We start from the raw sequence: 27733 nt of genomic DNA, 5'->3' as shown, positions 1-27733 counted from the left end.
ATATCATCCCAGAAAGGAACATTCTAGAATTCATAATATTGGTGTTTGTTTAGTGATGCAGTTCTGAGAAAAGAAGACTGCTTTCCCCCTGTAACCTCCGGACTGATTCCCTAACGTATTACTTATATATGGTTTCCAAACATGAGCAATATTACTGTTTGATAGCTGGAAAAACTCTTGGACTGGTAGCTGATGGAGCGCCACTTCAATCACCTTATAAATCAGTTGAGTGCATGCCTGCCTACTAAGAAAGAGTAAAAAATATATGTCAGCTAAGAATTTTAGCAAAGCAATCAGGGCTGATGTTGAATCACAGATCAACCTTTGCAATGATTTACTCATTGATGTATTTTTTAAAAGTCTTTTTATTTGTTTTAAACACAAATTGAAAATCAAAAACAAGATATAATACAAGATATAATAGCAGTCATAATACAGGCATGACATCACTGGATACATGAGTTTATGTTATTAATATTATCTTTTCAGAGCATGAGAAAATGTGTAATTAAACCCACACGGTGCATTCTTCATCTAGGAGATAGATACACCAAGGCCCAGGGATAGCCACAGCTTGTTGTATCTGGGCGGACGGTCATCTCCTCAGATGTTCAGTATGCAGCATTTAGCTGTGTCTGGTATAGTGCATCCTGTTACCTCTAATGGATCTCCAGTACGATTGTATCCTAGGGCAGCACATTGCCACATGTAGGGAGGTCCCCAACGCAGCCCCTCAGGTAAATTGCTGTTGGGCATCTGCCCATGGCTTGAAGAGTCACTCAGGAGTAGTAGGAGCGATGGAGTATGAGGAGCTGGACTAATAGGAACCCTGACTTGTTGGTGATGTCCTTGGATGTCCCCAGGGCCTATTCGCATTCCCCTTCCTCAAAGTACCCCACCTCTGGTTCCTATTTAGACTTGAGTGTCTGTAGAGTGTCAGGGATGTTGTCTGTCAGTTTTGTATACATTAGGGAGATGGCCCCTTTACAGAGCTTTAATCCACCACTGGTGAGGATTCTTTGATTGTCATATTCCTTCGTATTTATGTAGCTAGGGCATGTTTAAGTTTGTAGGTTTCTGACAGCGCAAGTTGATATTTGTCTCTTTTCTATTCTAGTGTAAGTGTGGTGTGTCTCCCTTCCATATGTCCCCCAGTTTGGTGATGCCAATGAGGTCCCACTTTGCAAATCCTTGGAGTGTGCCTATTACCACCAGCACTTCGCTTGTCCACAGAGGCGCCATTGCGGACAGCCTGCCCTTCCATCCCAAATAAGCTGTGGCTGCTCTCCATATGAGAATTGCTGTTTTGGTGTATATGGGTAGTGTTCTAGCTATCTTGGTCTTGTAATGCACCCCCACATAGCCCTCCCATCTCCACACTAATCTCTCTATCCAAACAGCTGATTTATCCCATGTCACAAATGCCAGTCATTGATCACTGCAACCTGTGTAGCCCAATGATGCTTTCGTATATCAGGTAAGCCTATACCTCCATCATATATGCCTCAGGTCAATTTCTTGATGGCTATGCAAGGTGGGTCGGTATCATAGAGGAAGAGTCTGAGTGTGGCCTCCATTCTAGACTAAGAATTCCTTGGAAACTAGGTAGGGGTAATTCTGTAGGGCAAAGACCATCTGCGGCAGTGGCATCATTTTGAACATCGTCGCTCAGCCAAAGAGAGAGAGCAGCAGGGCTTGCCAGTACTGTAAATCTGCAGCAGAGCATAACACGATAGGGACCAGTTTTTTTTATAGAACAATTGGAGGTCTACTGTACCCCGGCTTTTGAACCCCTCTACGGTTATCGGTATGGGTATGTCCCACCGGAGGAACAGTTTTGGCCCACTGATCAAGTGCGTCACCAACTTCTGCCAGTTGATCATGTATCCTGAGAACGTCTCGAAGATTCAGACAATCTGCATTAGACTAGAAATGGTCAGGGGTGGTTCTGTTATGTAGAACAGTATGTTGTCTGCGTATAGGGAGATACATTCTTCCTAGAACTCCACCCAGTTGATCCCCCGTATCAGTGGGTCACTCCTGATTCATACCTCAAGGGTGTCAAGGGCCAAGGCTCAATTGGGAGTTCGGGCACCCCTGCCTCATTCCTTGATGGAGTTCAAATGTGTGTATATCACCTTATTACCCCTGTCCTAGTTACAAAGTATTAATTGTTTCTGGAAAGCAAATTCATGTTACAGGAGTATCTGAAATCTACGTACTCAATTTGCAAACAAGATCATTATGTCTGGTGTTGATTGGTCACTGTGAAACAAACGTATCCAGTATGAGGCGAAGTTTGGCCCACTCAAGTTTCTGTGAAGCTCTGAGTTTCTGCACTGCTTTTCCCTTTCAGCGAACACTATCCACGTTGTTAACCATGGCTCTATACTAATAAGCCACTCCATTTCAACAGTGTTTAGAGTAATTTCCAGGACTTCAAAAGGTCTGGTGCAGAGATGTGAGGCCTGCAGCAGCCTGGCACAGAGACGTAGCAGCCACCTGCATGCATTTGTGCCCTAGGAGAGACCCGCTGCTACAGCTGTGACTGGCAACACCTATGGTTGAAAGCTGTAAGCAAAATGGAACTTCATCCAGCCTTTAAGCCTCTCAGCAGAGAATGGAAAGAGATGAGTTCTCCAGCAACATAGCCTTATGCCCTGACCAGCAGGCTGTTGCTCCTTAAGTAAACTACAGGGAGTGCAGAATTATTAGGCAAATGAGTATTTTGACCACATCATCCTCTTTATGCATGTTGTCTTACTCCAAGCTGTATAGGCTCGAAAGCCTACTACCAATTAAGCATATTAGGTGATGTGCATCTCTGTAATGAGAAGGGGTGTGGTCTAATGACATCAACACCCTATATCAGGTGTGCATAATTATTAGGCAACTTCCTTTCCTTTGGCAAAATGGGTCAAAAGAAGGACTTGACAGGCTCAGAAAAGTAAAAAATAGTGAGATATCTTGCAGAGGGATGCAGCACTCTTAAAATTGCAAAGCTTCTGAAGCGTGATCATCGAACAATCAAGCGTTTCATTCAAAATAGTCAACAGGGTCGCAAGAAGCGTGTGGAAAAACCAAGGCGCAAAATAACTGCCCATGAACTGAGAAAAGTCAAGCGTGCAGCTGCCACGATGCCACTTGCCACCAGTTTGGCCATATTTCAGAGCTGCAACATCACTGGAGTGCCCAAAAGCACAAAGTGTGCAATACTCAGAGACATGGCCAAGGTAAGAAAGGCTGAAAGACGACCACCACTGAACAAGACACACAAGCTGAAACGTCAAGACTGGGCCAAGAAATATCTCAAGACTGATTTTTCTAAGGTTTTATGGACTGATGAAATGAGAGTGAGTCTTGATGGGCCAGATGGATGGGCCCGTGGCTGGATTGGTAAAGGGCAGAGAGCTCCAGTCCGACTCAGACGCCAGCAAGGTGGAGGTGGAGTACTGGTTTGGGCTGGTATCATCAAAGATGAGCTTGTGGGGCCTTTTCGGGTTGAGGATGGAGTCAAGCTCAACTCCCAGTCCTACTGCCAGTTCCTGGAAGACACCTTCTTCAAGCAGTGGTACAGGAAGAAGTCTGCATCCTTCAAGAAAAACATGATTTTCATGCAGGACAATGCTCCATCACACGCGTCCAAGTACTCCACAGCGTGGCTGGCAAAAAAGGGTATAAAAGAAGGAAATCTAATGACATGGCCTCCTTGTTCACCTGATCTGAACCCCATTGAGAACCTGTGGTCCATCATCAAATGTGAGATTTACAAGAAGGGAAAACAGTACACCTCTCTGAACAGTGTCTGGGAGGCTGTGGTTGCTGCTGCACGCAATGTTGATGGTGAACAGATCAAAACACTGACAGAATCCATGGATGGCAGGCTTTTGAGTGTCCTTGCAAAGAAAGGTGGCTATATTGGTCACTGATTTGTTTTTGTTTTGTTTTTGAATGTCAGAAATGTATATTTGTGAATGTTGAGATGTTATATTGGTTTCACTGGTAATAATAAATAATTGAAATGGGTATATTTTTTTTTTTGTTAAGTTGCCTAATAATTATGCACAGTAATAGTCACCTGCACACACAGATATCCCCCTAACATAGCTAAAACTAAAAACAAACTAAAAACTACTTCCAAAAATATTCAGCTTTGATATTAATGAGTTTTTTGGTTTCATTGAGAACATGGTTGTTGTTCAATAATAAAATTAATCCTCAAAAATACAACTTGTCTCATAATTCTGCACTCCCTGTATCTGTGTACCACACCCCAACCAATCCACAGCAACATTCTTTGAGAGGTGGTCTACTGACACACGAGTGACTACTATGCTATGGGCATTTGCTGGGGAGAATAATGATCAACCAATCCTCCAATGTGTCACAGATAACACTAGATTATGGGGGTCATTCTGACCTCGGCGGTAAAAGGCGCTTACCGCCGGTCAGAAGACCGCCATTACACCGCCACGGGCGCGGTAAACCGCCACGGTCATTCTGACCCACAACTGCCAAACCGCCAAAAACCCGACATCCACGGAAGGCCGCCTCATCAGCGGGCAGCGATAAACTGGAGATGACCAACTCTCCACCGTCACGCCAACACAAACACGCCCATGCCCTTACGACCCACGAATCCATGCGGCGGTCTTACAACCTCGGTATTCCATTGGCGGTACACACTGCTGCGGTCAAAATACACACACACATACAAAACACAGCCACATTGGACAATTTGAAATACACACACCTGAGACACATACAAACACCACTCCCACACACCCATCACCATATAAAACACACACCCACATCACCCACAAACCCCTACAACCAGAAATTCTGAGAGAAGGCGCAATACAGAGAGAGAGAGCACAGGCATCGCAAACCACAACACACACAGGAACCCAACATCATCACCCACACCACATCTACGCACACATCACCACACACCACCACTCACATCACCACTAACACCACCCCACACCTCATCCACACCACCCCATGGCACCCCAAAGACACCCCAGGTTCTCGGACCAAGAACTCAGGGTCATGGTGGAGGAAATAATAAGGGTAGAGCCCCAGCTCTTCAGCACACAGGTGCAGCACACCACAATAGCCAGGAAGGCGGAGCTATGGCAACGGATCGTCGACAGGGTCAACGCTGTGGGACAGCATCCCAGAAATCGGGAAGACATCCGAAAGCGCTGGAACGACCTACGGGGGAATGTGCGCTCGATGGTCTCAAGACACAACATCGCTGTGCAGAAGACTGGCGGCGGACCCCCACCCACTCCACCCGAATTCACAGCATGGGAGCAAGAGGTCTTCAACATCCTGCATCCTGACGGCCTCGCTGGAGTAGCCAGAGGAATGGACTCTGGTAAGTCGAATCTCAACTACTTCACCCCCCCAACCACCAGCATGCCAACCCACACCCCCACCCTCACCCTCAACCCCCCAGCACACATCCTCCCTGCCAATGTCTCACCAGCATAACCCACCCAACCCAACACCAAACCCTGAATGCAAACACAAACCATGGACACCCATCACCTATGCATGACCACTGCACATACCCATCCCCCCCCACAAACCACCCTCACAACTCCTCCCACAAGGGAATGACAGCACTGGGGGACAAGGGCACCCACAAATCGCACGCCATGGCACACACAATAGCAATAACCATACTCTTTTACCCCTGCAGGGCCCGAACGCCAACACACCGCCACGGAGGGTCCAGATTTGTCCATCCCACCCCCAGAACAGGCCCCCAGTGAGGACAGCAGCTCTGTCGACCTAGAACCTGATGACCAGCCCGGACCATCGGGGACCTCTGGACAGTCAGTTCCCCACACACAGACACAGGCCACAGCAGACCTAACCCCTTCTGGGAATATCAGCACAGCTCCCACCCAGCGGGCCCATGCCTCTGTCTCCAGGACGCGTCAATCAGCGGTGTGTCCACCACTACAGGGCACCCAGGCTGACCCACCACCCCAACAACAACAGTGACCTGGGGGCAGTGGTAGTGGGCACACCGTCCAGGGGACAGAGGCCCGGGGAAACAGGGGAACTGGGAGGGCTGCTGTGCGACAGGGGGGGGAAGACAGGCCCAGGGAACCCACTCTCCAAGAGTCCCTCACCACCATCATGGGAGCATACCACCACTCCCAGGAGACGATGGCGACGGTACTGGCCAGGTTCCAGGAGATCCAGGCACAGCAGGAGGAGCGGTACATGGGGTTCAGCAACGAACTCAGGATCATCGGTTCCGCTATGGGGAACATAGTTCTGGCCCTCAACCAGATAGTCACCACATTGCGGGACCATGTGGCACCACAAAGGGCCCCTGTCACTAGCCTGGACCACGAACAGCCTACCACCTCCGCCGGCGCAAGTGGACAGGAGGCCCCCACACAACGACAGGCCACCAGAACCCCACCTCCTGCTGAAGAACAACCACCCCGCAAGCGGAACCTGAGATCACACAAGAAGACAGAGTAGGATGCCAAGACCCCCGCCAGCATAAGATACCCCCTGATGTCATCCCACTGTCCCACATTGTCACCCTGTCCAACCTTAAACAGCCCCTGCTCCATCCTTCCACAGGCATATGGACAATGCACCTGTGAAACTGAGAACTGGACTCTGCCATGGACATTACTCCACCCCCACCCATCACCTTTTGACTATCATGGACCTACATGTAGCACTAAAAATAAATCACTAATTGCACTTAAAAAATCAGGAGTCTGCTTGTATTCTTAACAAATGTATTACACATAACGGTTCAATAATGTTCAGTTACATTGTGATGACAACATACCAATGTCAATGAGCTTTAGTACATGGCTAAACAAAGCTGAAGTCACGCAGTTGGTCAAACAGCTCTGAAAAGGGAAGGGAAAGTCATAATTCAGTGAAAAGGAAATGGTGGGGAACACAGAAAGTAGAAATGCAGGAGGCCAGAAGTAATTGTAAAATGGCGTGGGTGATTCTTACCTGTGTGCTACTGAAAATATTGTTATATCACTGTATCCCTGTTGTCTGTGTCGTCCCCGTCGTCTTCCTCCTCTTCACTCTCCACAGGCTCCACAGCTGCTACAACACCACCATCTGGAGCATCCTCCTGCAGGAAAGGCACCTGGCGTCGCAATGCAAGATTGTGAAGCATACAGCAGGCCACGATGATACGGCACACCTTCTTTGGTGAGTACATTAGGGATCCACCTGTCATATGCAGGCACCTGAACCTGGCCTTCAGGAGCCCGAAGGTCCTTTCTATGATCCTCCTAGTTCGCCCATGGGCCTCATTGTACCGTTCCTCTGCCCTGGTTCTGGGATTCCTCACTGGGGTCAATAGCCAAGGCAGGTTGGGGTAACCAGAGTCACCTATTAGCCACACACGTTGTCTCTGTAGCTGTTCCATCACATAAGGGATGCTGCTATTTCGCATAACATACGCGTCATGCACTGACCCAGGGAACTTGGCATTTACATGGGAGATGTACTGGTCAGCCAAACAGACCACCTGGACATTCATCGAATGGTAATTTTTTCTGTTTCTGTACACCTGCTCATTGTCTTTTGGGGGTACTAAAGCCACATGGGTCCCATCAATGGCACCAGTGATGTTGGGGATATGTCCAAGGGCATAGAAATCACCCTTCACAGTGGCCAAATCACCCTCCTCTGGGAAAACAATGTAGCTCCGCATGTATTTCATCAGGGCAGACAACACTCTGGACAAAATCTTAGAAAACATAGGCTGAGACATCCCTGATGACATGGCCACTGTTGTCTGAAAAGACCCACTTGCCAAAAAATGGAGGACTGACAGAACCTGTACCAGAGGGGGAATTCCTGTGGGTTGGCGGATGGGGGACATCAGGGCTGGCTCCATCTGGGCACACAGTTCATGTATAGTGGCTCGGTCAAGTCGGTATCGAAGTATGATATGGCGTTCTTCCATTGTCGACAGGTCCACCAGCGGTCTGTACACGGGAGGATTCCTCCTTCTCCTCGCAAGTCCCAGCGGACGGTGCCTAGGAAGGACAACATGGAGTACAGAGTCAAGAAACCCACAGGTACGTAACCACAGCTTGCACAGTACACAAATCACTATGCATTGAATAGCTTGTATGAGTGGCAATGCAAGGCCTAGGCCTGTGTGACGCAGTACAAATTAAGCCATGTGGGCCCTTGAAATGGCGGCTGCCTGGCCTGAGAAGTGTGACAGTGGGATGTGAGGTCAATGCGCTGGCGTGGCACACCGTGGCGGTAGGCGGTCGAAGACCGCTGTGCGAAGCCGCATTGGTTAACATTGAACCCTATGGGTTTCAGGAGCCAATGACGAGGTGCGCCGGCGGTCGCGGTATGCACCGCTGCGGCACGCACCGCCGCGGGCGTGACCGCCATTTTCTATCTGCTTAATCACTCGAGACCTGATCATCCACAGGAGAGGACCTATACTGCAAGTGCTGCTGTGACCTCGGTCTGGGAGATACAATGGCTGCTGCGACTGGGGAAAGGGCCCCTGCCTTCACTTCTGAAGAGTTGGAGAAACTTGTGGATGGGGTCCTCCCCCAGTATGCACTACTCGACGGTCCTCCAGACCAACAGGTAAGTACACTGGGTGCACGTTGAATGGGCTATGCCTGGGTTGTGTATGGTGGATGTAAGATGGTGGGGTGGGGAGAGAATGAGGAGTGCAAGGCACGACAGATGAGAGCATGTGCCACATGGCAAGGTTGGGGATGGGGGGGCATTCACATCTAACATACAGAAAAATGATGATATTTCCTATTCCACCCTGTACATGTCAAATAGGTCAGCGCCCATCAGAAAGTCGACATTTGGCGTGCCATCGCCAAGGAAGTCCGGGTCCTGGGGGTCCACAACAGACCGGGCACCCACTGCCGCAAGAGGTGGGAGGACATCCGCCGCGGGACCAGGAAGACCGCCGAGTCTCTGCTGGGGATGGCCTCCCAACGTAGGAGGGGTGCCAGTCGTACCTTGACCCCCCTGACGTCCCGGATCCTGGCGGTGGCCTACCCCGATTTGGATGGGCGCGTGAGGACATCACAGCAGACACAAGGGGGTGAGTACCAGCACATTCGGCTATCTTTACACGCAGTGGAGGTGTCTGGGTGGGGGAGGAGGGCTGTGGGTGACATTAGGCCAGGGCGCTTTCTGTAGTGTAGTCCCCTCCTTTAGGCATGGCCCTGTGCCCCCGCCCCCCACCTCTGTAGGGTGACAAGTACAGCAATCGATGGTCCAGCATCACCCATGTGCGCATTTGTTGTCCATAGACCTGTTGGCCTAGTCACAAGTACTGAGTAGTGTACCCCGATTGCACGGCTTAGTGCATGAGGCTCCTGTGTCTGTCCTCTCCGCCAATGGTGTTGACAATGCATGCACTCAACCTGTTTTTATTTCTCCCCCCACCCTTTTTCTTTATCGTCTTGTGCATGTGTGCATTAGCATCATCAGGCGGAGGAGAATTGGCATCGGAGCACGAGGGAGCTGCGACTCACAAGGCCCCGGTGGGCCATGGTACAGACACCGAGGCCACCAGTGATACGGAGGGCGAGGGGAGCACCACAACGGGGACCCGTGGTGACACCAGCGACACCGACACGTCCTCGGATGGGAGCTCCCTAGCGGTGGCGGCAACATCCGTGCCCCCCGCCTCTACAGGTACAGCCGCCACCCAGCGCACCAGCTCCGCCCTCCCAGCAGCCCCTCAGCCTTCGCTCCGTGCCCGCTCGCCCAAGAAGGCGGGCATCTCCTTCGCCCCAGGCACCTCAGGCCCTGCCCCAGTTACCCCTGCTGCCCTCAGTGAGGAGGTCATTGACCTCCTACAGACCATCATTGTTGGGCAGTCTACCCTTTTGAATGCCATCCAGGGGTGTAGAGAGGGAGGTGCATCGGAGCAATGCATACCTGGAGGGCATTCATTCGGGTCAGGCTGCCCATCAACGATCGTTCAATACTCTGGCCTCAGCACTGACGGCAGCCATTGTCCCTGTTTCCACCCTCCCTCTTCTGACTGCCTCCACCCTGTCTCTGTCTCCTGTTCCTCAGCCTATCCCATCCACACCATCAGACCAGCCTGCACACACCTCAACACCCAAGGGCAGCTCATCCAGACATAAGCACCACAGATCCCACAAGCATTCACCCAAGCAACACCCAGATGCAGACATGCCAACAGTCACTACCACCTCTGTGTCCCCCTCCTCCTTGTCTCCCTCCTCCCTCCCTGTGACGTCTCCACTCACACCTGCATGCACACCACCATCAGCCAGTGCTTCCATCACCACCACACCCTCCAGTACAGTCCGCACACGTGCAGTCACCACCCCACTGCCATTTACACGTCCCCTGTGTCCTCTCCCACTGTGTCTGTCACCCCCTCTTCCAAGACACACAAACGCAGGCAGCCACCCACCCAACAGCCATCCACCTCACGACAGCCTACGTCACAAGCACCTGCACCCAAAGACAGCACACCTGACTCTCCTACAACCACATCCTCTTCCTCCACTCCCATTCCCACTGCACCTACCCTTTACATTGGTCCTAAAAAACTTTACCTCTCTAAACTTAACCTCTTTGCCCCACTTGACCCACCCCCTCCATCTGGTAAGAGTCCCTTGAGCACCTCAGCCACCACCAGACCTGCTTCAAGTGTCAGCATTGTGCACAGGTTTTGGAGTCCCCCCTTTCCCAGCACTGATACATCGGCCAGCAGCAAGGGGACAGCCAGCCCCCCCCTGGAAAGAGGACCCGTAAAATCAAGGGCTGCCGCGAGAAGACTGACACGGCTGCCCCCAAGGAGCAAAGTCCTGGGCCGTCACCTGCCACAACATCCAGGGGAGGCAAGGGCCAGAGAGCCTCATCGAAGGAGGGCAAGGGCAGCAGGGCGGAGAAGTCAGCCAGCAGGGTCGCGGACCAGGAGGGCCCCACAAGCCCCATCCCGGGTGTGACGGAGGACACCCACGGGCCCAGGACTCCGTCACAGAAGGGTCCAGCAACATCACGGTCGGAGGGCGACTAAGCAGGGAGTCCTGGCCAGGTCTGGCTCCCTTGAATGACTGGACAAGCACCGCTGAAGAGGTCTCCGCCGTGCTGGAAGGCACCGCTGAACAGGGCCCCGCTGTGCTGGAAGGCACCGCTGAACAGGGCCCGCCGTGCTGGAAGGCACCGCTAAACAGGGCCCGCCGTGAAGAAAGGCACCGCTGAACAGGGCCCCGCCGTGAAGAAAGGCACCGAACAGGGCCCCGCCGTGAAGAAAGGCACCACTGAACAGGGCCCCGCCGTGAAGAAAGGCACCGCTGAACAGGGCCCCGCCGTGAAGAAAGGCACCGCTGAACAGGGCCCCGCCGTGAAGAAAGGCACCGCTGAACAGGGCCCCGCCCTCTCAAGCACCGCACCGCTGGGCCCTTCCTGTCAAGCACCGCTCCGCTGGGCCCTTCATCTCAAGCACCGCACCGCTGGGCCCCGCCGTCTCAAGCACCGCACCGCTGGGCCCTTCATCTCAAGCACCGCTCCGCTGGGCCCCGCCGTCTCAAGCACCGCTCCGCTGGGCCCTTCATCTCAAGCACTGCTCCGCTGGGCCCCGCCATCTCAAGCACCGCTCCGCTGGGCCCTTCATCTCAAGCACCGCTCCGCTGGGCCCTTCATCTCAAGCACCGCTCCGCTGGGCCCCGCCGTCTCAAGCACCGCTCCGCTGGGCCCTTCATCTCAAGCACCGCTCCGCTGGGCCCCGCCGTCTCAAGCACCGCACCGCTGGGCCCTTCATCTCAAGCACCGCTCCGCTGGGCCCTTCATCTCAAGCACCGCACCGCTGGGCCCTTCATCTCAACCACTGCTCCGCTGGGCCCTTCCTGTCAAGCACTGATGGCCCATTGACAGTGCCGGTTCTGTCTCGAGCTAGTGTTCACGCTGCACTCTGGGCACCCTGCCTCCTCCAGAACCAGTGGAGACTGTTATCCACTTGAGAGACTGTGGCTTTGCACTCCCCAGGATGTAACAGTGGGCAACCCACCCACTGTAGAGACTTGAGAGACTGTGGCTTTGCACTCCCCAGGATGTAACAGTGGGCAACCCACCCACTGTAGAGACTTGTGAGACTGTGGCTTTGCACTCCCCAGGATGTAACAGTGGGCAACCCACCCACTGTAGAGACTGGCAACCCACCCACTGTAGAGACTTGTGAGACTGTGGCTTTGCACTCCCCAGGATGTAACAGTGGGCAACCCACCCACTGTAGAGACTTGAGAGACTGTGGATTTGCACTCCCCAGGATGTAACAGTGGGCAAACCACCCACTGTAGAGACTTGAGAGACTGTGGCTTTGCACTCCCCAGGATGTAACAGTGGGCAACCCACCCACTGTAGAGACTTGAGAGACTGTGGCTTTGCACTCCCCAGGATGTAACAGTGGGCAACCCACCCACTGTAGAGACTTGAGAGACTGTGGCTTTGCACTCCCCAGGATGTAACAGTGGGCAACCCACCCACTGTAGAGACTTGTGAGACTGTGGCTTTGCACTCCCCAGGATGGGACAGTGGGCATGGTGGCCCCTTCGTGGTTCTGGCGTCGTGGACTCATGTGGCTGAGGTGCCCCCCCCTTCCCTTCCCCCTGAGGTGCCTGTCATTTTGTCATCTGATGCCCCAGCAGTGTTCTCTCCAACGGACTCAGGTCTCCTGTGTGGGCTTTGCCCATGTGTTTGGTGGACATTGGCCCACGGACTGTGGATATTCGAAAAACTGAGCTGGACTTATTGACTTTGTACATAGCTTTCGCACTGTTCATTATTTATGGTTTGATAATTTATTTTGTAAATTTTCCATGACTTCAATGAACCTAATTTTTACATAAATTTATCGTAACATTTTTATTATGTCTTTGCATTTTTCAGGGGGGTTTGGGGGGTATCACTCAGTTGTTGCTCTGCATTGGTGTGTTGATAGTTGGGGGGGGGCGTATGTGTGTGCCCGTAACCTTTTCTCCTCCCCCCTCCCCTGTGTCGTAGGTGCGGTACTCACCGTTGTCTTCTGCGCCGGAGTTCGTACTCGTGGTAGATGAGCAGGTAGACAATAGCTGGTAGGATGTTTAATTCGGGCTCCATGCTGTCCTCCGTCCTCGTGGAATGCGTAGAGGTGAGCGTTTTCCCGTTCGTGGTCTGTTTCCGCCGTGTTTTTATCGGCGGTGCTCCCGCTCCGGAAAAGGTGGCGGATTGGTGAGTTGTGATAGGGTGGGTGTTACATTGTCTGCGCCTGCCTGTTGGCGGTGACCGCCGCGCTGTTTGTGTGTCCCGCCGTGGCGGTCGGAGTGTTAAAGTGGCGGGCTGTGTTGGCGATTCACGCCAGGGTCAGAATTCCATTTTTTAGACCGCCAGCCTGTTGGCGGGTTGGCCGCCGCTTTAACACCGACCGCCAGGGTTGGAATCACCCCCTATATGTCCACAGTTAACCTCTCATGGTTATCCAAGGAAGGCAAAGCAATCCTTAACGGGGGCATTACCATAGTGGAAACTCAAGACCCAAAAACAGACCTTCCCTTTGGTAAATCTCAAGGTGAGGGTGGATTGGCCAGTACATTTTGCAAAATTGCAAAACAGATTGTCTCCTCGATCTTCTGTGATGTATTTAAAGATGCTGAAATGAAGGGAGGTCTTCATCAAGAGTTAAACAGAGAAATTGGTACACCACTCTCTAAACCCAATCAGAATCACTTATACAGTGCCAACTAAAGACAAATAGGGGGTCATTACAACCCTGGCGGACGGTGTTAAAGATGCGGTAATACCGCAAACAGACAGACAGACAAAAAAAGGGAATCATGACCCTGGCGGAAACCGCCAACAAAGACAGCCACTTTAACACACCGCCTGCCACGGCGGTACAGACAAGCAGCGCGGCGGTCACCGCCAACAGACAGGCGGAAGACAATGTACCGCCCACAGTATCACAACAGGCCAATCCGCCACCTTTTCCGGGGCAGATTCACTGTGGATAAAAACATGGCGGAAACAGCTTTTGCTATGGGAAAACGCTCACCTGAACACATCCCACGAGGAACGACGACTCCATGGACCCGGAACTCCAAATACTACCTGCCCTTGTCTTTCTGCTCCTTCACGACCAACAGCGACGTAGGCGCAGAAGATACCGGTGAGTACTGCATCTACGACACGGGGAGGCAAAAGTTAGGGGGACACCCACCAAAAACCCCCACCCCTACCCTCGCATATTACAACATACACACCAATGCAGTCACAAAAATCACAGTTACAACCCACAATCCCCCCGGAAGAATGCAAAGACAATGCGAATTTTGGTCAAACTTTGTAATGTGCCACTATACATGTCATACAAAAATATATAAATATTTGTATTCTAAAATCACTCATATTTACATATACAATCCGAGAAGTAGTGCAGATATGTACACAACAATGTCCGTGCACAAACAGTCCAAAAATGCATGGGCGAGGCCCACAATAGATACCTGACCAAAATCGGAGAGAACACTGCCGGGGCATCAGATAGAAACACTACAGGCACCTCAGGGGGAAGGGAAGGGGGGGCACCTCAGCCACATGAATGCAAAGCCAGATCCACGACGGGGCTCCATGCCCATTGATGTATCCTGGGGAGTGCACAGCCACAGTCTCACAAGTCTCTACAGTGGGTGGGTTGCCCACTGTTACATCCTGGGGAGTGCAAAGCCACAGTCTCACAAGTCTCTACAGTGGGTGGCTTGCCCACTGTTACATCCTGGGGAGTGCAGAGCCACAGTCTCACAAGTCTCTACAGTGGGTGGCTTGCCCACTGTTACATCCTGGGGAGTGCAAAGCCACAGTCTCACAAGTCTCTACAGTGGGTGGGTTGCCCACTGTTACATCCTGGGGAGTGCAAAGCCACAGTCTCTCAAGTCTCTAAAGTGGGTGGGTTGCCCACTGTTACATCCTGGGGAGTGCAAAGCCACAGTCTCACAAGTTGATGCAGGTCCATACTGGTACTGGGGGGTGACTGGTGCCCAGACTGGATGAGTCTCCCTGTGAAAGGTAGTGTCCTGTCACTGTCCCAGCTGCACATGAGATAAGGATGCCTGATGTGGTGGGCCATTCATTCCTACCTGGTGCATTGCCCTTTTCAGCAGTGCTTTGACATGGCGGTCTTTGCCCTGTTCAGCGGTGCTTTGACATGGCGGTTCAGGACTGTTCAGCAGTGCTTTGACATGGCGGTCTTTGCCCTGTTCAGCGGTGCTTTGACATGGCGGTCTTTGCCCTGTTCCGCGGTGCTTTGACATGGCGGTCTTTGCCCTGTTCAACGGTGCTTTGACATGGCAGTTCTGGACTGTTCAGCGGTGCTTTGCCATAGCGGTCTTTGCCCTGTTCAGCAGTGCTTTGACATGGCGGTTCAGGACTGTTCAGCGGTGCTTTGACATGGCGGTCTTTGCCCTGTTCAGCGGTGCTTTGACATGGCGGTCTTTGCCCTGTTCAGCGGTGCTTTGACATGGCGGTCTTTGTCCTGTTCAGCAGTGCTTTGACATGGCGGTTCTGGACTGTTCAGCGGTGATTTACCATGGCGGTCTTTGCCCTGTTCAGCGATGCTTTGACATGGCGGTTCAGGACTGTTCAGCGGTGCTTTGACATGGCGGTTCAGGACTGTTCAGGGGTGCTTTGCCATGGCGGTCTTTGCCCTGTTCAGCGGTGCTTTGACATGGCGGTTCTGATACGGACATTGGTGTGTGGCATGACGATTTCCATACTGGACATTGGTGTGTGGCATGACGATTTCCACACTGGACATTGGTATGTGCCATGACGATCTCCATACTGGACATTGGTGTGTGGCTTGACGATTTCCATACTGGACATTGGTGTGTGGCATGATGATTTCCATACTGGACATTGGTGTGTGGCATGACGATTTCCACACTGGACATTGGTGTGTGCCATGACGATCTCCACACTGGATATTGGTGTGTGGCATGACGATTTCCATACTGGACATTGGTGTGTGGCATGACGATTTCCACACTGGACATTGGTGTGTGCCATGACGATCTCCATACTGGACATTGGTGTGTGGCATGACGTTCCATCATTGCCCAGCGGGGCTGTGGCATCCTGGCCCCGCCTGGGCTATGACTCCGGCGGTGGTCTCTGGACCAGTGACGATACTTGGGCCCTCCTGGGCACAGACTCTGGCGGTGGTCTCTGGACCAGTGACGATACTTGAGCCCTCCTGGGCACTGACTCTGGCGGTGGTCTCTGGACCAGTGACAACGGTGCTGGCGGTTGTGTCTGGACCACCGGAAATGATGGCGCACTTCTCCCTGTGACACTCACAACAGGCTGGGCAGACTTCCTCTGGACCTTCCCCACCTTTTTTGGAGTTACAGCTGACTCACCAATCGCCTTCGATCCCATTTCACTTGTTGTCCCACCAGGAGTTTTGACACGGTCCTGTCGTCCACTCTCCAATTTCGGAGCCTTTACAGGGGGTGGGCTGCCAGTGCCTTGGCTCTGGGACCTACTGTCTGCCCTGGTGGACGGTACACTACAAAAACCTGGAACACGTACCACTGGTATTGGAGGCTTTTTGGCTGAGGCGCTACGATGGGACTGATGAATTTGAGGGGGGGTGGGGGCAAAAAGGTCAATTTGACAGAGGGACAGTTTCTGATGAACACTGGGATGGGTAGCTGGAGGGGGTCTGGGAGTGTAGGAAGAGGAGGTGGTTGTAGGAGGTGTCACTTTAGCTGTTTTGGGTGCAGGTGCAGGTACTGGAGGCTGTCGTGAGGTGGATGGATGTTGGGTGAGTGATTGTCGGCGTTTGGGTACTTTGGGAGGGGGCGTCACTGACACACTGGGAGAGGACACAGGGGACGTGTGAATGGCAGTGGAGGTGGTGAGTGCAGGTGAGCGGCGTGTGGTGCTGGGTGTCCTGGTGCGAGTCCTAGTGCCTGTAGATGTGGAGCATGCAGGTGTGTGTGTAGACGAGACTGGGAGGGAGGAGGGAGAAGAGGAGGAGGGGGACACAGTAGAGACAGTGGATGTTGCTGTGTCTGTATGCGTGTGATGCTTGTGTGAGTGCCTGTGGGATGTGTGGTGCCTATGTTTGCCTGAGCTACTTGTGTGTGTTGACTTGTGTGCATGCTGGTCGGTAGGTGTGCTTGGGATGGGCTGGGGTACAGGGGATTGGGTCTGGGTGGAGGAAGTTGGAGGGGGGAGGCTGGACACACGGACAATTGCTGCCATCAGTGCTGAGGCCAGAGATTGCAGGGTTCGCTGAAGGACAGCCTGACCAGAATGAATACCCTCCAGGAATGCATTACCATGTTGCAACGCCCTTTCTACACCCTGGATGGCATTCACAATGGTAGACTGCTCAACACTGAGTGACCTGAGGAAGTCAATGGCCTCCTCACGGAGGGCAGCAGGGGTGACTGGGGCAGGGCCTGAGGTGCCAGGGGTGAAGGTGATGCCCACCCTCCTGGGTGAGCGGGCACGTGGCGAACGCTGAGGGGCTGCTGGGAGGGCGGTGCTGGTAGGGGGGGTGGCAGCTGTACCTGTAGAAGTGAGGCGCACAGATGGTGCCGCCACCACAGGGGAGCTCAGATCGGCGGACGAGTCTGTGTCGCTGGTTGGTGATCCGGTGGCCGACGTGAAGCTCCCCTCGCCCTCCGTCCCACTGGTGTATTCAGAGTCTGTGGTGTGGCCCTCCATTGCCATGTGGGATACAGCTCCCTCGTGCTCCGGTGCCACTGTACCTCCGCCTATTGATGCTGATGTACAAAAGGACAGGGAGAGCAGATAAAGGGGGGGAGACAGAAGAAAGAGAGTTTTAGTGCATAGCATACCGCTACCGTTGGCGGACAAGACAGACGCAGCAGCCCCATGCACAACGCCGCGCTCCTGCCCTCTGCACATGCAATTTCATGGATATGGCCTACATGGCAATGGTGGAAATCTGCGCACATGGATGCCACAGGGGCAACTATACCTCAACTTTCTAATTTTCTGAGGTGGGGTAGAATGCCACAAGGCCTACATTACGGAGGGGCCTTGCCTAACTAACTCGCCCTGGCCTACGGACACCCACAGCCCACCTCCCCCACGCAGATACCTCCACTGCACGCAAAGTCCTCAGAATGAGGTTGTAGGCACCCCCTTGTGTCTGCTGTGATGTCCTTAAGCGCCCATCCAACTCCAGGTAGGCCACCGCCAGGATCCAGAAGATCAGGGGGGTCATGGCATGACGGGCACCCATCCCACGTTGAGAGGCCATCCCCAGCTGAGCCTCCGCTGTCTTCTTGCTGCAGCGGAGAATGTCCTCCCATCTCTTACGGCAGTGGGTGCCCCGTCTCTGGTGGGCCCCCAGGGTCCGGACCTCCTTGGCGATGGCACGCCAAATGTCCCTCTTCTGGTGGGCGCTGACCTACATGACATGCACAAGGGAAGAGGAACAGTCATTACCAATTGCACCATCAATGTGTGTGGCCCCCTCCATACTCTGACCATGTGACCCATTTATTCCCATGCTTTACTGCAGTATGACTTCTGCCCCCTTCCCTCTTCCACCCAGCCCTGTCCACCCAGGCCTAGCCCCTACAACGTGCTCCCTGTGTACTAACCTGTTGGTCTGGAGGACCGTAGAGTAGCGTGTACTGGGGGAGGACCCCATTCACAAGTTTCTCCAACTCCTGTGCAGTGAAGGCAGGGGCCCTTTCCCCAGATGCAGCAGCCATCGTCGCTTCCAGACCGAGGTCACAGCAGCACTAGCAGTGTAGGTCCTCTCCTGTCGAAGGTCAGGTATCTAGTGATTCAACAGATAGAAAATGGTGGTGACGTCCGCAGCGGTGACGTCCACGGCGGGCGCATCATCACCGCCGGCACACCTGTTCATTGGCTCCTGGGACCCATAGGGTCCATTGTTAACCAATGCAGCATTGCGCCGCGCTCTACGACCGCCTACCGCAATGGTGTGCAACGCCAGCGCTGTTACCCCACAATCCTATTGTCCCAGTTTAGAGGTCAGGTAGCCGCCATTTCAGGGGCCCACATGGATTCATTTTCAACTGCATCACACGTACTGAGGCCTACACTCAACACACATACAGGAAGGGTTTATTGTCTGGTGTATTCTTGTGTGTGACTGTGGGTACATACCTGGAGGAATAGTGACTGTTTCTTCGCTGTTGTCCTTCGTAGGCACCGTCAGCTGGGACATATGAGAAGATGGCGGAATCCTCCGGTGTACCGACCGCTGGTGGACCTGTTGACAATGGAGGAGCGACATTTAATCGTGACCTACAGGTTTGACCGTGCCACAATCCAGGAACTGTGTACCCAGTTGGAGCCAGACCTGATGTCACCAATCCGCCATCTGACTGGAATCCCCCCTGACGTGCAGGTGCTGTCAGTGCTCCATTTCCTTGCAAGTGGGTCTTTTCAGACAACAGTGGCCATGGCATCAGGGATGTCCCAGCCTATGTTTTCCAACGTCTTGTCCAGAGTGTTGGCTGCCCTGCTGAAACACGTAAGGAGATACACCATTTTCCCTGAGGTGGAGGATTTGCCTACAGTGAAAGGTGACTTCAATGCCCATGGATATATCCCCAACGTCATAGGTGCCATTGATGGGACCCATGTAGCTCTGGTCCCCCCGCAGGAGTGATCAGGTGTACAGGAACAGGAAGAGTTATCATTCCATGAATGTCCAGATGGTCTGTTTGGCAGACCAGTACATCTTGCAGGTAAATGCTATGTTCACTGGCTCTGTGCATAATGCCTACATCCTGCGGAATAGCAGCATCCCTGATATGATGGGTGAACTCCAGAGGCACCGTATATGGCTATTGGGGGACTCTGGTTACCCCAACCTTTCCTGGCTATTGACCCCAGTGAGGAATCCCAGGACCAGGGCAGAGGAACGCTACAATGAGGCCCATGGGTGGACTAGGAGGGTTATCGAGCGCACCTTCGGCCGTCTTAAGGCCAGGTTCAGGTGCCTCCATATGACAGGTGGATCCCTAGTCTACTCACCGAAGAAGGTGTGCGACATCAGCTCCATAACTTGGCATTGCGACGCCAGGTGCCTTTTCTGCAGGAGGATGATCCAGATGACGGTGTTGTAGCAGCTGTGGAGCCTGTGGAGCCTGTGGACAGTGATGAGGAGGAAGCTGAGGAAGACGAAAACGCCAACAGGGAGTCAGTCATACAGCAATATTTCCAGTGAGACACAGGTGAGAACATTTTCTTTTTTACCATTACATTAACTTTCACACATCTACCTCTATCCTGTACCGACATTTCACTCACTATTTGTTAACTGAGTTGTCCCCTTCCATTCCAGTCTCACATATGTGGTAACCTACGTGTCAACTGTTTGCATCCTTGAAGGGCTTGTGATATGTGACATAGGTATGTTAGCCTTCCAATGGGTAACCCATTATGAAACTGTAATTGATAATACAGATTTACAAATCATAGACTGACTCCATTTTTTTGAAGTGTTTCAAGAGTGTTTATTTAAGTGCAAAAAAATGAAGGGGGGGTTGTAAAATGGTGATGGGTGATGGTGGAGGAATGTCCATGGCAGAGTCCAGTCTATTAGTCTCACAGGTACATTGCACATCTGGGCATTGGAAGTGGAGCTGGGTCAGTTCCGATTTGGGCAGGGTAACAAAGTGGGACAGTGGGGGGACAATCAGGGTGGTCTTATTTCCTGACGGGGGTCTTGCCATCTTGCTCTGTCCTGTTCCTGGATCTCAGGGTCCGCTTGCGTGGTGGTTGTCCGTCTGCAGGGGATGGGGTGCTGGTGTGTTGGTCCTGTGGCAGGGCGTCCTGTGCACTAGTGCCGGCGGAGGTGGTGGGCATTTCATCGTTGTGGCTAGTGTCAGGGGGCCCTTGGAGTGCCACGGTGTCCTTCAAGGTCTTTTGAATGTCCGTCAGCACCCCTACGATGGTGCCCAGGGCGGAGCCGATGGTCCTGAGCTCCTCCTTGAACCCCAAATATTGTTCCTCCTGCAGACGCAGGGTCTCCTGCAACTTGTCCAGGACCGTGGCCATCGTCTCTTGGGAGTGGTGGTATCCTCCCATGATGGAGGAGAGGGCCTCGTGGAGAGTTGGTTCCCTTGGCCTGTCCTCCCTCTGTCGCACAGCAGCCCTCCCAGTTCCCCTGTGTTCCTGTGCCTCTGTCCCCTGAACCGTGTGCCCACTACCACTGCCCCCAGGTCCCTGTTGTTGTTGGGGTGGTGGGTAGCCTGGGTGCCCTGTAGTGGTGGACACACCGCTGATTGACCTGTCCTGGGTAGGGAGGTTTGGGCCTGCTGGGTGGGTGCTGTGCTGGTGTTACCAGAGGGTGTAAGCTCGTGTTGGGCTGTGGCTGGGCAAGGGGAACCGACTGTCCTGAGGCCCACGATGGTCTGGGCTGGTCATCAAGATCCAGTGGGGCAGAGCTGCTCTCGTCACTGTGGGCCTCTTCTGGGGGTGGAGTGGTGTTGTCTGGACTCTCTGGTGTGGTGACGTTCCTTCGGGTTCCTGCGGGGGTATAAGTACATGATTATTGCATGTGTGTGTTTCATGGTGTGCAATGGTTGGGTGTGCATGAATCCCAGTGCAGGCATTCCTGTGGGGGGGCTTGTGTTCTGATGGTTGGGGGTGTTCTGGGTCTGTGCAGTGGGCATGCTTTGTTGATGGGTGTCCATGCTTAGTTATGTCATGCAGGTCTTGGGGTTGGGATGGGTGGTTGGTGTCATGGGTAGATAGGTGAGGATTTGGGGTGATAGGGGAGGGTGTGATGGTGGGGGTGTGTGATATCATGCAGGTAGGGTGGGGGTTATTATGGTTAAGATTTGACTTACCAGTGTCCGTTCCTCCACCGACTCCACCGAGGCCCTCAGGATGCAAGATGGACAAGACTTGCTCCTCCCATGTTGTTAGTTGAGGGGGAGGAGGTGGGGGTCCGCCGCCAGTCCACTGTACCGCGATGTGGTGCCTGGATACCGTTGAATGCACCTTCCCCCGTAGGTCGTTCCACCTCTTCCTGATGTCCTCCCTATTTCTTGGGTGCTGTCCCACAGCGTTGACCCTGTCCACTATTCTTTGCCATAGCTCCATCTTCCTGGCTATTGATGTGTGCTGTACCTGTGAGCCAAATAGCTGTGGCTCTACCCGGATGATTTCTCCTCCTCGGAGAAGCGTGGGTGTCTTTGACGTGCCATGGGGTGGTGTGTGTGATGTGTGGGGTGGTGTATGTGTTGATGAGTGTGGTGAGTATAGTGGTATGTGGTGTTTTGTGCTTGGATGTTGCGTGGGTGATGGTGTTGTGTGCCTCTGTGTGATGGGGTTGTCTGTTCTGTGCTATCTCTCTGGCCTTCGTTTGTGAATTGTGGTCGTAGGGGTTTGTGGGTGATGTGGGTGTGTGTTTTATATTGTGTTGGGTGTGTGGGAGTGGTGTGTGTATGTGTATCAGGTGTGTGTATATGTAATTGTCCAATGTGGCGGTGTTTTGGTGCTGTGTGTGTATTTTGAGGGCGGCGGTGTGTACCGCCAATGGAATACCACAGTTGAAAGACCGCCGCGTGGATTCGTGGGTCGTAATGGCATGGGCGTGTTTCTGTTGGTGTGGAGGTGGAGGATTTGTTTCCGCATGTTTATCACTGACCTTTGGTGTGGTGGTATTGTGTGGGTGTCTGAATTTCGGCAGATTCCGTGATGTGTGTCATTATAGCTGTGGCGGCCTACCGCGGCCGCAGCGGTGTTTTGGCGGTCTTCTGCATGGCGGTAAGCACCTTATACCACCAATGTTGTAATGACCCCCATATTCTCTTGAATACAGATGTAAAATATTCCTTAAGATTTAAGTGAACAATCTCAGGAAAGTTATCCTAAGTATAATCCATGAATGAAAGGTGGGGTTTGTACTAAGGTGAATAGCCCGAAACCATATGAGACTAGTTAAGAATATCCTATTGACAGAAAAGGATGGCAAAGGTGAGACATTTAGCTGACAGAGTTAAGAAGTAGGGATGATGGAAGAGAAGTAGGGATGATGTATGATGGATGAGAAGTAGGGATGATGGATGGAAGCAGAGATGAGAAGCAGGGATGAGAAGTAGGGATGAAGAGTGAGGAATGATGATGTCCTAAAATGGATGCCGTACACACTAGTTAGCCTCATCCATGCTTTTTCACGCTTTTCTGCATACTGAATTAACTGCGCTAAAAGTGAAGTTGTAGCACAAGGCTCAGGGTGGCACATTGCACGAAGATACGGTTTTCAATAGAAGATGTTATGTTTGAAGTGCTGGTTTATGTTGCTAATGAAAACCTTGACCTTATGACGCAAGATAACTTCTAACTGTTAACTGATAAAACAGATAATGACATTCTTAGATAGCCCTCTCTACAATCATTCCTGTGGAACATAGTCCAGATAATAAAAATGGAGGCCACATCACGTTGCAGTTTTTTTCCTGGATATTACTTATACCAGCCCCAGCAAAATTGGATTTTATTTATAGCAATCTCAATAACATTGCTAACAAGCATTTCTGTCAAAATTAGAAATGAAATCCACGTTTCCAGCCACAAAAATGATATGCAGGCACGATGATAGGCAGTCTTGACGGCTTATATATACATACTACCATTTCGCATGTCAGGTGTCTCAAATACCTTATTTTAGAATGGACTGAAAGGAATTCCTTGTGCGGTTAAACTTGAAAGCACTAACTCTAAGTATCATACAGGCAGGATCCATCCCTGTAAAAACCCAAGGTTATGTCACGAACGCCCATGGCACACAAGCGAATTAGAGATCCTAAGGCCCATATTTATACTTTTTGACGCTAAACTGCGCTAACGCAGTTTAGCGTCAAAAAATTTTGCGCCGTCTAACGCCATTCTGAAGCGCCATGCGGGCGCCGTATTTATGGAATGGCGTTAGCCGGTGCAAGCGGACCGGCACTGCCTGGTGTGCGTGGAAAAAAACCACGTACACCAGACAGCGCCGGCGTAGGGGGAAAATGGCGTATGGGCGTCTTCAAATGGGGCAAGTCAGGTTACGTCGAAAAAATCGTCGTAACCCGACTTGCGCCATTTTTTTTCGACGCCCATCCCCCATCAACATGACTCCTATCATTGTAAAGATAGGAGTCATGCCCCCTTGCCCAATGGCCATGCCCAGGGGACTTATGTCCCCTGGGCATGGTCATTGGGCATAGTGGCATGTAGGGGGGCACAAATCAGGCCCCCCTATGCCACCCAAAAAATAAAACAAAAATATAAAAAATAATACTTACCTGAACTTACCGGAATGTCCCTGGGGTGGGTCCCTCCATCCTTGGGTGTCCTCCTGGGGTGGGCAGGGGTGGCAGGGGGGGTCCCTGGGGGCAGGGGAGGGCACTGTGGGCTCATTTTGAGCCCACTTGTCCCTTAACGCCATCCCTGACCCAGGCGTTAAAAAGCGGCGCAAATGCGCCGTTTTTGGCCACGCCCACTCCCGGGCGTCATTTTTGCCCGGGAGTATAAATACCACGTAAAGGCCTGGGAGTCATTTTTTAAGACGGGAACGCCTCCCTTGCATCTCATTAACGCAAGGAAGGGGTTCACGCTAAAAAATTACGCACACTCCGGGCACTTTGGCGCCCGAAGCGTCTAACGCCATAGTATAAATATGGCGTTAGTTGGCGTTGGTTTTGCGTCGAATTTGCGTCGAAAAAAACAACGCAAATTCGGCGCAAACGGAGTATAAATACGGGCCTAAGTATCTTTACAGTGGGACTCCATTGTGGCATAATGCAGAACTCAGAATTGGAGGGAGTATGTTTCACTGGCCTAGTTTGGTAATTAAAAAAACTAATACATTGCATGTTCTGGTACAGGAGTGTGTAGTGAAATCTTTTGATTTTCTCAAACATGAATACAAATTAGCCATCTCCAAAACATAGAGATAACATCAACTTCAACATTGTCTACAGAATAAATTAGTATGCCAGGATATAAAGCCAAGATTCTCCCCAATAATAGCGGACATAGAAAATTGGGGTACCTGGAAACGGGCTGTACCAGGACTTCATAGTACACTGGTTACCCATTTGTACTCAAATGATCTTGAATGCCAAACTAGAAGGCAGATCTTAAGTATTCCTACTTTAATATTTTTCATGAATGGTTCTAGACACTTGCCAGAGTTTGTAGAGCAGGACTTAGCCTAATAACACATACTGGAGATGTGGTGCACATGGCTGCAACATATTTCATGTTTTGAGGTACTGCACGCTTCTAACACCCTATTGGAGTGATGTATGGCGCATGTTGCAAACCACTGGCACCTCATCCTTTCTCCCTTCTGCAAAGATCATTTTTTACATGATATCACTAATGTGATGGGTATTTTTGCCAGTGGAGCTGTTAGATAGCTACAGCTTTACCCACAACTGAACTCTTTATCTTCAGACCCTGTGAAAGGGCACAAATGCCTTTACCCAGGGAACGGGTCTCTGAACTGCTACGATTGGGAACATAAACACATGACATACAAATGTAGGAATCAAATAACAATGTTCGATCTCACTTGGGGGCTTGTTTCAATCAATGTGAACACTATATCTAAAATAGGATACATATATTATTGACATCATTGCAACTAGGCACATACTCCCAGTTGTGCTAAAAGACCCTATACCTAGATGGTCCATCTGAATCAGACCTGCCAACTTATGAACATTTGTGACTGTGTGAGGAGGGGGACGGTGCCTTGAAGAGGGCATGGTTTAGTGCCAGTTATGGCCCGAGGTACTTTGTAGTTCACCACCTCGCACACCACAAAACAGTCTTGGAAGCTGCCGCCAGTGTTCTATGAGGTTTCACACCACGTAACAAAGACTGCTCAGAGCATTCAAACAATTAGTTGGAAACCTGCTCTCTGCACCTTATGAAATCGGCTCAATACCGGGTGACCATGTGATGGGGGCCTATATTGTGTGAGACGGTGGAACGGTGTGGGTTGGAAAGTCTGTATCATGATTCCATTTGAAACTCCCTTTCTATGTACAGTGTGGGACTTGGGCATGGGCTAGCTGGGTCTAGGCTACCTAGGTTTAGGGAGGCACACAAAGCTGACATAACTGGCTACTTTTATTTTTTTTATTTCAGACCGCCAGCCTCTGTTCATTTTTTCTATACCGCTATACCCGTTTATTTTCTCTATACCTGTTCATCCCTCTCTCTTTGTTTGTCTCCCTCCCTTTCCCGTTCTCCCCTTCCCTCCCCTCCCTCTCACACTCCCCCGTGGCCTCTTACCTCCAGTTTAGCACCTGAATAGATCACCTGGAGTAGCAAGGAGGAATACAAGGTCAGGAGCAGTGGTGATTGCACGGCACATATTTTCCATAACTCTCCACATTGCTCTGTTTCTCATCATGGCTCTCTAGACTACATCCACTGCTAGATATGGTCTGTTAAAGTAGGGGTTACAACTAAAATAGCAGCAATTATTATTTTACCTATGAAATAATGATTTTCATAAAGCACATAGTTATCCTCAGGAGGGTGTCTAGGCACTATGTAAACATAATGGGTACGACATACAACAGTGTCAGGCAGCAAAGCAGACGTTCCTTTGTCCCACAGAAGCTATAGCAGAAAAGCAGGACTGTTAAGCTGTGTCATGGTAATGACTATTATCTACAACACTTGATGGGGGAGGATTAGAAGGGGTGGTAAATTTGGTTTTGCCAAGGTTGGTATTTGAGCAAAGGCCAGTCCTGTCTATGTACTTTTAAGATAATGGCCTACACATCAGTCTGGGAAATATCCATTTCAGAATGTATTCTTTATCTAGTGTCTCTACCATCCCACACCATTTTCTTTTCTTTACATTTGCACCACCAGTCTCTTGCTTTGTACACCCTGTTCACCCTGAATGGATTGGGCATATGTGATGGTGTGTTCTTGAAACTTCAGTCAGGGGGTCATTCCGACCAGCACCGCCAACAGGCTGGTGGTGCTTCTCTGCCCATTCTGACCGCGGCGGTAAAGCAGCGGTCAGAAAACCGGGTCCGGCGGTTTCCTGCCAGATTTACCCCGGCTGGGCGAATCCGCCATGGCGGCGCTGCAAGCAGCGCCGCCATGGGGATTCTGACCCCCTTACCGCCAGCCTGTTTCTGGCGGTTGTCACCGCCAGGAAGAGGCTGGCAGTAACGGGTGTCTAGGGGCCCCTGGGGGCCCCTGCCCTGCCCATGCCACTGGCATGTGCAGTGCAGGGGACCCCTAACAGGGCCCCAGCATGCTTTTCACTGTCTGCCTAGCAGACAGTGAAAAGCGCGATGGGTGCAAGTGCACCCGTCGCACGCCTGCAACACCGCCGGCTCCATTCGGAGCCGGCTTCAGTGTTGCAGGCCTCTTTCCCGCTGGTCCGGCGGGCGCTACCTTGGGTAGCACCCGCCGGCCCAGCGGGAAAGTTGGAATGGAACCAGCGGTCTTTTGACCGCAGTGCGGCCAAATGGCGGTTCCTGCCAGGAGGGCGGCAACTGCCGCCCGCCGGGGTCAGAATGACCGCCTCAGTCTTTTATCTAGCTCATACACTACCTAGAATAGTGAACTGGAGCTTTTTAACCTACTGTTGGCAGTGCTTATTTTAAGCCGGTGGTTGCAGATGAGGGCCACTAGCACTCATTTTTGGGGACCAGCAGTT

Source organism: Pleurodeles waltl, chromosome 6 (assembly GCF_031143425.1).
Source record: "Pleurodeles waltl isolate 20211129_DDA chromosome 6, aPleWal1.hap1.20221129, whole genome shotgun sequence".
NCBI lineage: Eukaryota > Metazoa > Chordata > Amphibia > Caudata > Salamandridae > Pleurodeles > Pleurodeles waltl.
Note: the sequence above shows the minus strand (reverse complement) of the source record.